Source organism: Bos indicus, chromosome 5 (genome assembly GCF_029378745.1).
Source record: "Bos indicus isolate NIAB-ARS_2022 breed Sahiwal x Tharparkar chromosome 5, NIAB-ARS_B.indTharparkar_mat_pri_1.0, whole genome shotgun sequence".
Taxonomy (NCBI): Eukaryota; Metazoa; Chordata; class Mammalia; order Artiodactyla; family Bovidae; genus Bos; species Bos indicus.
In genome coordinates this window covers 80,429,952-80,441,593 of record NC_091764.1, presented here as the reverse complement: position 1 = coordinate 80,441,593, position 11,642 = coordinate 80,429,952, and the positions used below count along the sequence as shown (strand labels likewise).

The window sequence follows — 11,642 nt, the reverse complement described above, 5'->3', positions numbered from 1 at the left end:
ATAAATACATAGATATGAGCATATGATGTCTTAATTTTTCTTTTTCTTTTTCCATCTTTGCCTGGTACTCCTCTCTCATATTTCCCCTTCATGCATTAGTGCTTCTCCTTCACCAACCAAGGTAACATGTTAATAACCTAAGATGAGATGGCTGGATGGCATCACCGGCTCGATGGACGTAAGTTTGAGTGAACTCTGGGAGCTGGTGATGGACAGGGAGGCCTGGCGTGCTGCAATTCATGGGGTTGCAAAGAGTCAGACACGACTGAGCAACTGAACTGAACTGAACTGAACTGATGTATCCTCTGAAGGATACATGTATCCTCTTTTCCCTAGCTTTCATAGACCTATAAATCTATATATATACATATACATATTCAGTTATTTGACATTGATTTAATATGAATAAAATCACATTATACATGTTTTCAGCATATTACTTTCTTCATACACTAAACCTCTTGGAAATTTGTGCAATTCAGCTGGCATAGCTTGAATTTATTCTTTTTAATGTCTTCATAATAGTCAGTAGAGAAGATATGCTTTTAGTTAATTCAGCTATAACCCTATTGTGCTCTACAACAGTTCTCCAAAGAACTCTCAATGGCATCATTCTCAAAAAACTCTGAATGTTATGACTCAGGGTTTGAGAAAGCACTTGAATAGGCCTATATTTAGAATCAGAATATATGAGTTTAGTCTCCACCTGTTACACTTTCATAATGGTCAATAAAGGAGTTACATAACTTTTAAGGACGTATATATCTCCATAAGGGAAAAGAAGACAAGAAAAAAATCTGTAAAAATCCATATGAGATTAAAGCCCAGATTGACATTATGATTTCTGCCTTCTTAATCCTGAACAAAAAACCTGTTATCTATGTTAGAATGAGTGCCCTATGGGACTTTGATACCTATAAATAGGTATTGTTTTAAAACACTAAGGTTACAATAATTGGTTATGCAGCAACAGAAAACTAATTAAGTGACTTTATTCAAGACATAAGTCGAGTCTTCCATACTCTAAAAAAGTGGGCCCAAAGGATGAGCTTTCTAGTTGTAGAACACTATATTTTTATGATTTGACTGTACATCAAAATCAAACCTCTGTTTCCATGATACTCTTGATTAACAGAACCATGGTTTGTTTGTTTCAGCAGCATTTAGCAATGACACCACTTTGGGAACACTTGGGTAAATTTACAGTCTCCAACTTTAAGGTGTCGTTAGAATGATCAGACATATTATTTTAGATCTGTCATGTTTTATAACTATTTTGCATATGAAATTAAAAACCTCCAGGCAGATTAACAGAAAAACATTTATTTTATGGGGTTGAATAAAATGGTAAGTCATTAAGCAGTAGTTAGGGAGAGAAGGCTGAAAACTTCTTCAGTCTTCTGAAAGACTGAAAGTCTTCTTCAGAAGACTGAAAACTGGACTTGTTATTAAAATAACTGAAGCTAGTTATTTTAATAATCTATTTCTCAACATTGACCATGAGCAGCCACGGTTTTAAGATACAACCCTGGAAACTACTCTCTAACCAAATCAGCATGGAGCCGAATTGTCTTGACAAGAGTTGTGTGTATAGCATGTGTGAGGATGCAGAACCATAGGACCCATTTCATAAAATCAAAATCCTTTGCAGTTTTATCAGCACTTGTGCCTATTGGAGAGCAAGATGATAAAATATTTAGCAAGTCTTCTGTCCATGACTTCAAAAGTGGATGAGAATTTTAAGAATTCTAGTAAAATACTCATTTGAAATGCCTTGAATCATAGATATCTCTTTCAAGAAAAAACAAAAAAGTAAATAAGCAGGTTTCCACCCCAAATTGCCTGAATTGATTTTCTAGAGCTGTAGTAATAAATTACTGGGTAGCTTAAGCAACAAAGTTTTATACTGTCACAGCTCTGGAGGATGGAAGTCTGATTACAAGGTGAGAGCCTTGCTCCTTATGGAGGTTCTAGGGGAGAATCCTTCCTTGTCTTCTGGCTTCTGGAAGCTGTCTGCATTCCTTGGCTTTCTTTCCTTGCCCCCCACATTGCTCCAGTTTCTGTCTTATCTTCAAATCACTTTATCCAACATGTGGCTCATGTGGTAAAGAATCTGCCAGCAATGCAGGAGCCCCAGGTTCAATCCCTGAATCAGGAAGATACCCTGGAGAAGGGAATGGCTACCCACTCCAGTATTCTTGCCTGGAGGATCTCATTGGGGTCGCAAAAAGTCAGACGTGACTGAGCAACTAAGCATGCTATCACTCTATATGTTTCAAATGTCCCTCTGCCTTTTGCTTATAAAGGCAATTGCCATTGGATTTAGGGCGCATCTGGACAATCCAGTAAGACCTTTCCTGAAGCCTTTTAATTTCATTGCATATGCAAAGACTCTTTCGTCCAAGCAGGTAACAGTCATAGGTTTCAGATATCTGCACCAGGACATATATTTTAGGAGCCACAATTTAACCTACTATGTAATAGGGAAGAATCTTTGTATTCTGTTACAAGTTATTCACTAAAAAGATGTTGCCTATAAACTTAAATTATACATAATAGCTCCTCCCTGGAAACCCTGACTCTCAGGTAATGAGCACTAAGCTAAAATAACTGCTTAGCTCACAGGAAACATCCTTACCAGGCCCACTTTTGAATTACTGCGGGAAGGAAAAAACACATCCCCTTCTGAGGCTGACTGGAGCCAGGAAATGTTTGACTTTACTCTCTCCTCATTTAGTATAAAAGAGGTCTGAATTCTAACTCACACAAGTTGGCTCTTTGGAACATGAGTCCACCATATTCTTGGTCTGCCAGCTTTCTGAATAAAGTTGCTATTACCTTCCCTACCAATTCACTTTTTTGATTTATTGGCCTGTTGCAGGGTAAGTAGTATGTGCTTGGAGGAAATAATGACTACATGGTCTCTTCTTGCTGTTATATGCTTGTGGGTTGATTTATGTCTTTCTCCACACTTCTGCCAAATTCATGTTTCAGAGTCCTAACCCTCAGTACCTCAGAATGTGACTTTATTTGGAAATTTGTTGTTGTTCAGTCATGTCAGACTCTTTGCAACCCCATGGTCTGCAGCATGCCAGGCTTCTCTCTCCTTTACCATCGCCCAGAGCTTGCTGAAACTCATGTCCATTGAGTCAGTGATGCCATCCAACCATCTCGTCCTCTGGTGTCCCCTTCTCCTCCTGCCTTCAATCTTTCCCAGCATCAGGGTCTTTTATAATGAGTCAGCTCTTCACATTAGGTGGCCAAAGTATTGGTGCTTAAGCTTCACCCTCAGTCCTTGTAATGAATATTCAGGACTGATTTTCTTTAGGATAGACTGATTTGATCTCCTTGCAGTCCAAGGAACTCTCAAGAGTTTTCTCCAGCACCACAGCTGAAAAGAATCAATTCTTTGCATTCAGCCTTCTTTATGTTCCAACTCTCACATCCATACATGACTACTGGAAAAACCATAGATTTGACTAGATGGACCTTTGTCAGCAAAGTGATGTCTCCTCTTTTTAATATGCTGTCTAGGTTGGTCATAGCTTTTCTTCTAAGGAGCAAGTGTCTTTTAATTTCATGGCTGCAGTCACCATCTGCAGTGATTTTGGAGCCGAAGGAAATAAAGTCTGTCACTGTTTCCATTATTTCCCCCTCTATTTGCCATGAAGTCATGGGACTGGAAGCCATGATCTTTGTTTTTTGAATGCTGAGTTTTAAGTCAGTGTTTTCACTCTCCTGTTTCACCTTCATCAAATGGCTCTTTAGTTCCTCTTTGCTTTTTTCCATAAAGGTGGTGTCATCTGCATAGCTGAGGTTATTGTCATTTCTTCTGGTAATCTTGATTCCAGCTTGTGCGTCATCCAGCCAGGCATTTCGCCTGATGGGAATAGTGTTGTTGCAAATGTAATCAATTTAGATGAGGCCATTAGGATGAGCCCTAGTCCAGTATGACTGGTGTCTTTATAGAAAAAGAAAATTTGGACACAGAAATATACATGCACATAGAGAATACAGTGTGAAGATGGAGGTAATGATCAGGGTTATACTTCTGGAAGTCAAGAAAAGCCAGAAAAATTGTCAGCAAAAAACTGGAAGCTAGGTGGATGGCGCGAAACTGATTCTCCTCCACAGCTTTCAGAAAAAGAATCCTGTCAACACTTTGATCTTGAACTTCCAGACTCCAGAACTGTGAGATAATTTCTGTTTAATTCACCCCTCCATGTACTTTGTTAAGGCAGTCTCAGCAAATGAATACATTATCCATAAAGAAATAATTTTAAATAGTGAAAGTAAAATTATGATTTAGTAACCTATACTAATGTCAAGTACGGATGTGAGAGTTGGGCCATAAGGAAGGTTAAGTACCAAAGAATTGATGCTTTTGAACTGTGGTGTTGGAGAAGACTCTTGAGAGTCCCTTGGACAGCAAGGAGATCAAACCAGTCAATCCTAAAGGAAATCAACCCTGAATACTCATTGGAAGAACTGATGCTGAAGCTCCACTACTTTGGCCACCTGATGTGAAAAGCCAACTTATTAGAAAAGACCCTGATGCTGGGAAAGACTGAAGGCAGATAGAGGATAAGATGGTTGGATGGCATCACTGATTCAATGGACATCAAGCTGGGCAAACTCCAGGAGATGATGATTGGGACATGGACGCCTGGAGTGCTGCAGTTCATGGGGTCAAAAAGAGTTGGACGCGACTTGGTAACTAAACAATAACAACTTAATGTTTTGTCAACACTCCATTGAAAGTACGTTATTTTACTTCTACTTTATAAATAATGCTATAATAAACATGTAACTTTGTCCATATGTCATTTTCCTTTTTGTGATTTTTTTTTTTTTTTGGTTATGTTCTAAAGAATGAGAATCCTATTTCAAAAGATTCAGAACAATAAAAAAAGTTTGAAGGACTCGCCTTGGAAACTTCTTGGAAATTGTTTTTCAGAGTTGTAACAGTTTACCTTTATCTGCTATGTGATGAATGATTTCAACACCTCTCACCACCATTTGACAGTATCATTTCAAGTGCTGTCATACCAGCTGTTTTGGCAACACATTTAGAGGTATTTTTCCAGTGGGGTGGGTAACAAAGTATATTTATGTGGTCCTAACTTTTTCTGTCTCCTTGCTTTCAGGCAATCACCAGAGAAAATTAGTCCCAGGGTCTTTAGACTACATTTTGCTTAATACATTTAATTGTAGAGAGTCCAAGAATGCAAAAAGTGGTTCATATTAACTTCAACAGACAACTTATAGGACAATATTCCTTTTTTGGCTTTTCTTATTATCTTCCAAATTGTCCAAGAAATGAGCTTGGGCGTTGACTGCTTTTTTTGAGCACGTCCTGGGTTAGAACTGTGACAAGCCCACTCATGTGCCTGTCTGTCCCCTTAAAAGTCTTTCCTGATGAAGGCTCCAGTTTTTCCTTTCAAAATGTACCAGAGACCAAACCAAATCTCCCGCGGCCCTCTCCCCCAAGCTACTAGGCTTATGAACAAAACCTCTCTCATTCTCTTTTCTTAATCTTAAGAAGTGCTGCAGAGCAAAGCTGACCGGCTGCGTTTTTGCAGCCCCATCTCTGATCCTCTCTAGTCTCCTATCCACCTACCTACTCTCACCTGACGAAGATAGAGCCTGCTTTTTGCCCTCCGCACCCCGAGCAAGAGTGAACCGTGCCTCCGTCCAGCACAAGGGGCTCCGTGAATCCAGCCCCTCCTGGATTTTTAAAAGGACACCGCGCCGGTCGGTCATTGCCAGGCGCCTCCGCAGAGTTTGGAGCCGATAAGAGAGCATCCCTCCCACTGGGCGTGCAGTACGGACAAGCTGAGTACAATCGGATTTTTGGCTGCCTCTTCCGCTAGGGTGGCTGGGGGAAAGGTGCGTCCTCCAAGTGAACAATAGAACCTCTGACCCTCTGTCTCCTGTCTCCGTCTCTCCCTTCCTGCTCTCTGTCTCTCCTCCTCCCCTTTCTCCCACCCCCCCCACCCCCTTTCTCTCAAGATGTGGGAGCTCCCCTTCTTTTCCAGACCAGAGAGGGGCGCCTTTCCTGCTCCCTCTCCCCCCTCACCCACCGATTTAAAAAAAAAAAAATGAGGGAAAAAAATCCTACCCGGGAGTAATAGCGAGCGGATCTGCTCGGCGCTGAATGAATGGAAGCTGCCGGGCGGGCCTGCGCGCACTGCCGCTCTGCCCACCATGAGGTCGCCCGGCGGCCTGTAGGGCCCTCGCCAGCCCCTCGCCCTCCTCCCGCCCCGGGTAGAAGCAGCCGCCGGCTCCGCGCCCGACGCCCAGGCCGCGGTGGCCGCGGTGGCCGCGGGGAAGGTCGGAGGGAGGGTGGTTTCCTCCCGCCCCACACCCAGTCTCCGAGCCGGATATATAGAGTGTCACGTTTGGGAGCCAAAAGACGAGAGCAGCTTCGTTGAGACTGGAGCACTTCCCGGAGCCCCAGGGAAGGACTGGGATTTCGAGGTCCACTAGTTGAGCAGCCCCTCGCCTGGAGGAGCAGGTACTCGGGGTCGCAGTTCGGCCGCGCGAGCGCCCACGCCTCTGCCGGCGAGAGCCGGCCGGCGTGGCCCGCAGGCAGGGCGCGGCGGGGTCGAAAGCGAGGGCGGGGCGGCCTCGAGGCCCCGAGGAAGGGTGGGCGCAGGGACAGGCGGGAGAAGTGGGATTTCCGCGGCTCTGCCCTGGAGCTGCCCTCGCAGTCCGCAGTCAACCGCCAGAGGGTTAGCGCGCTGGGCGCCGGCATCACTAGCCGAGGTGGGGCGCGCGGGGGCGGGAAGGGCGCGCGACGGGAAGGGCACGGTTGGGTTAACGCTGGAGTCCCGCCGTGGCCGCGGGCCCATGGGGCAAGAGGCACCGACCAGGTCTCGCAAAGGCCTCCTCGGCCCTCCGGGCTGTTCCTGGAGAGAGAAGGCCACGTGGGGCGTGGCGGCTGCCCTCTCTGCGCGCTAGACAAGTCGGGGCGCGCTTCCCGACTCCGAGCCCTACCCTGGGCTGTGGCCGCATGAATCATCCTACTCGGGCCTCGCTGCTTACCGACCCCTAGACTGCAATGGGCCTGGGCGGCGTCTTACACCATCAGGTGTGTTCCACCTCTTCTTGCTGGGCCTGGGCGTCTTGGAGAGAGCAGGTAAGCGGGTACCAGAAGATTACCACAGGTGCGGATGGGCTTGAGGGAAGCTGCTCACTCACTCTTGGCGTGTACGATAACCCGCGGGGCAATTCCGTGCAATTAAAGGACTAAATGACCATCTTCCTCCTAGAAACCCTAGAAAAACATCCCACCTACCAGCTTCCTACTCTTTCACCTCTAGGGATGGGTAGAATTATGAACACTTATTCTTCCATGGATGGGCTACTAAGTGTGAGCAAAAAAGATTCTTTCTGGACCTGCCAGAGCTTTGGCGGTTGGTTGAATTATGTATTGCCCCATTGTGACATGAACAGGGGCGAGAGTGGGGACAGCAGAGTGACCACAATCTCAAGTGAATCGTGTTTTCCTACTTGTTAGAGGCCGCATCAAGAAATGTTTGACACGCTGTGCAAATGAAAATTTGAGAATTACCCTGAGGTTTCAATTACCCATCTCTCTGTATCCCTATTCATATGAGTTGGAGATTTGGCTGAGATGCATATTTAATGGAAAAGGACAAAGAGACTAAATACAGTTTTAAGTCAGCCACTCAAACGGAAGGAGCAGGTCTTAAAGCAAAATCCATTTTAAGGGCTATTTGTATGTGAATCTTCTAGGAGATGGGATCGGTTTTTACCAGCCAGACTCAAGACTCACAGCATTTCTTCTGTTGTATTTTCAGGGTACAGGTCTTTAGAGTACTCTTTTCCCTTTTCTGAGAGCATCTTCTACACCTGTTCTGTTAACAAATTCCTACCTTACTCCTATTTCTGAGTTATAGTTATCTATAAAATTGATGTAAATCAGCATGAGCTGGTAAATCTTACAGTGAGACATTTCTCCTTAAAAGAGGGAGTGTGACATCTAATTGCAGAAGAGGGAGAAGCTTCTGTTAAGGTGGTGAAAATAAATAAAATACCTCATATCAGGGTCATGTTTGGGTATCACCTTGGGGTTTGTGAAGAAAGTCATCTTGAATGTCTCAACATCACCTTGAATGTCTCATCATTTGCTTTACTATCATCTGAAAATGCAATCAGATGTTACTTCTTTCTGGCAACATCTGGGCAGCCCTAAGAACTCTTTGTCTTTGTGTTAATACTTGTGTGCCTATGAAAACGTACGCATGAACAAACACAACCTCTGAAGGAACATTGGTGTACACTGACACCAGCATGCCGCCTCTGCCAGTCTCTTGTGACATTGTGTTTGGTCTCTTTGAGAACATTCATTACTCTTGAAGAGGAATTCTTAATGCTTTATTTTATTTTCTTAACAGAGCACTTAAGGATCTGATAAAAGCTACAAAATATGAAAAATAAATTTATGCGTATTAGCATAGAATTTTGTCTATAGTTTCAGGAGCTCACAGCCTCTTGGATACCCAGTCACCCAGATGATAGAGGTCCAGAGACCTCAGGCTAGGCCAGCTCACAAGGTCCAGTACCCAGAAGGGCCCCATACTTGGTTTAATGTTCTGCTGTCACTGTCAGCTGTCTTAGTAATTTTTAAAGAGGAGCTTCAAATTTTCATCTTATACTGCTGCTGCTGCTGCTAAGTCACTTCAGTCGTGTCCGACTCTGTGGGACCCCATAGACGGCAGCCCACCAGGTTCCCCGGTCCCTGGGATTCTCCAGGCAAGAACACTGGAGTGGGTTGCCATTTCCTTCTCCAATGATTGAAAGTGAAAGTGAAGTCAGTCGTGTCCGATCCTCAGCGACCCTGTGGACTGCAGCCTTCCAGGCTCCTCTGTCCATGGGATTTTCCAGGCAAGTACTGGAGTGGGGTGTCATTGCCTTCTCCCATCTTATACTAGACCCTGCAAATTCTGTAGCCAGTGCTGAGCCCAGGTTCATAAGCCTATTCGGTTACTTCCTGAATAACAGCACTGTCTCAGCAGTCCTACGTGGCCCGTAAATTCTCTGAAACAATCTGAAAGTTAGCTGCCGAATGCTTCTGCCACTAAGTCCTTCTACACCCAGTTTTCTCATTGATAAACTAAACATAACAGACAACATCTACTACTGTATTCATCTTAACAGGTTGTTGTAAAAACATACAGGTAAAAAGAGCTAATAATTGTTAAACTGTCTGCTTATCTTGAACAGTTGTATACTAATAAAGATGGTATTATTACACATTTACTTTTCTACTCCATGTTTCAGAAGTAGTTTGAGGAAATCTGGTTAAGTATATCAAAAGGGTTGCAGAACTTTTATAACCATTATATTTTGGTGGAAGAAGAAAATAAAAAGTAGCTATGGTTTTTAGTATTTTAAGTATTCCTTAAAAATCATTATTTGAGCAAGATTGGAATTGGCAACTAAAAGTACAGAATACCTTTCTGGATCCCAAAGATACTTATAGAATTAAATTGATATTTGGGGGAAGTTCATCCAAAATTGAACAATGAACAACTGAGTCATTGATTGAAATTATTTGAGAATGTAATCCTTTCTGCCTCATTTAATGTTTGCTGCTGCTGCTAAGTCACTTCAGTCGTGTCAGACTCTGTGTGATCCCACAGACGGCAGCCACCAGGCTCCCCCATCCCTGGGATTCTCCAGGCAAGAACACTGGAGTGGGTTGCCATTTCCTTCTCCAATGCATGAAAGTGGAAAGTGAAAGGGAAGTCGCTCAGTCGTGTCCGACTCTTAGCGACCCCATGGACTGCACGCAGCCTACCAAGCTCCTCCATCCATGGGATTTTCCAGGCAAAGTACTGGAGTGGGGTGCCATTGCCTTAGATACTCGTATTTTCAAAACCTTGAGCAAAGCACTCTTTTTAAATGTTCTGGGAGATACCTGGCAATGTAAAGTACACCTAGTCACTTGACAGGTTATCTTCACTTCCTGTTCCACTGCGGGAGGAACTGAGAACCCTTGGACAAGTCCTTTGTCCTCGAATTCCTCTCTTAGTCACTTCCCTCTGACCTCAGAACTTATCCTTACCACAGCTTTCATTCCCAGCATGGTGGCAACACACTGGTTGAGGAAGAAATAGACTGAAAGGAAATGGGTCCTTTCTGAAAGAAAGGAAATGGCAACACACAGGGTTGAGAAAGAAAATAAACTGAAAGGAAATGGGTCAGACTTCCATATTAAAGTCTTAAAGTTGAGGCGTTAAAAGAAGGTGGATGGGGACTCTTTCATTCAGCTACTCTGTGCAGAGGCATGCTGTGAACTTTAGAGTGTTAAGTAACAAGTCCTGGCTTCCATAGATTTATGACATCATTGGCAAGACCGCATATGTAAATATAAGTTGTTAATTAACACACCTGATAAGTTGTTACAAGTCAGTATGAGATTAGGCACCAAATGAACGGTACAGAAAATAAATACAATAAGTTCCTAAGAAGAGAGTAAAGTAAACCAAATGGTTGGTGAAGCTTGAGTTACATGAGTTGGTCCTTAAAGTTCCCCTTCTAATAGAGATAAATGAATGAGGCTTTTGGCTGATAAGTGTGCAAAAAATGGAAATCTGAAAGGGTGTAAAGTTTCACATAAGAAAAAGGCAGGAGATAAAAAGAACTTTCCACTGGATAATTTTAATCATGTAATATGTAATTATTAAGCCCATTCTGTGACCAGACACGAAAGACAATTTTCTTGCATTTAGTATGGAATAAAATAGATTTGTAAGATATTTTGGATCTTACAGACATTAAAAAATAAATACATAATAATACATTGTTAGAAGTAGTATGGAGAAGAACAAGGGGCTGTGAAAAAAATGGGCTGATTCAGATTTGGTGCTCTGTGAAGGTCTCTGAAAAGGAAAGATTTAAATTGATATTTGAAGGAGGCACAGGGATTCACTTGGCAAAAAAAAGAAAAAGAAAAAAGGAGGGAAAAGCCATTTAGGTAGAGGAAATAGCAAGTAGGTAATCTGTAAAGAGAAGAAAAGCTTGGAAATGTTCAAGGGATAAAAAGAAGGCACGTGTGTTGGAAAAGGGAGTTTCTGAGAGGCTGGACATGAGTGTGTGTGTGTGTATGTGTGTGTGTTGTGGAGGGTGGGTAGGCAGGAGCCTGGTCATGCAGATCATCACAGATCTTGATAAAGATTGTGAATTTTATTTTAATGAGAAGCCTTTGAAGACTTTGAAGCCAGAGGGTAATTTACATTTTAAGGATACCTTTGTAGCTGAAATAAGGAGAATGGACTAGCAGGATCAAGAATGAAAAGTAGAATACAGTTAGGACACAGCCAGCGACTGTACTGATAGGGGAAATGGAGAAAAGTGTGCACACTTGAAGTGCATTTCACAAGTCGAATTGATAGACCTTGGTGAAAGACTGACGATGAGAGGTGGCAGAGGAAAGAAGTGTGAGAAGAAATTCCTTCAGTAGATACTGCTGAGTTTTTATAACTCAAAACTATTGTCCTTGATGCATAGAATTTAGAGTTTTCGCAGAAGAACTGAAAAGTGACGTGGAAACTGATAACACTGCCTGGTACCTCTGAAAAATATGCCAGGATGTTGGAAATGGGGTGAGA

At 43.1% G+C, this 11,642-nt stretch overlaps 1 protein-coding gene across 4 annotated transcripts in view; it reads left to right on the top strand.

The window, feature by feature from the left end:
* Positions 1-5,783: 5,783 nt before the first annotated feature.
* The window catches only part of FAR2 (fatty acyl-CoA reductase 2), a 175,241-nt gene continuing 169,382 nt past the window's right edge, over positions 5,784-11,642 (top strand). The window contains exon 1 of one of the 4 annotated variants that reach the window (XM_070789895.1): positions 5,784-5,889. The gene's annotated coding sequence lies outside the window, so the exon portion shown is untranslated. Of the gene's footprint in view, positions 5,890-6,098; positions 6,518-6,883; positions 7,142-11,642 lie in introns of those variants that run through there. The other 3 variants (XM_070789897.1, XM_019961398.2, XM_019961399.2) reach the window with 3 other exon arrangements.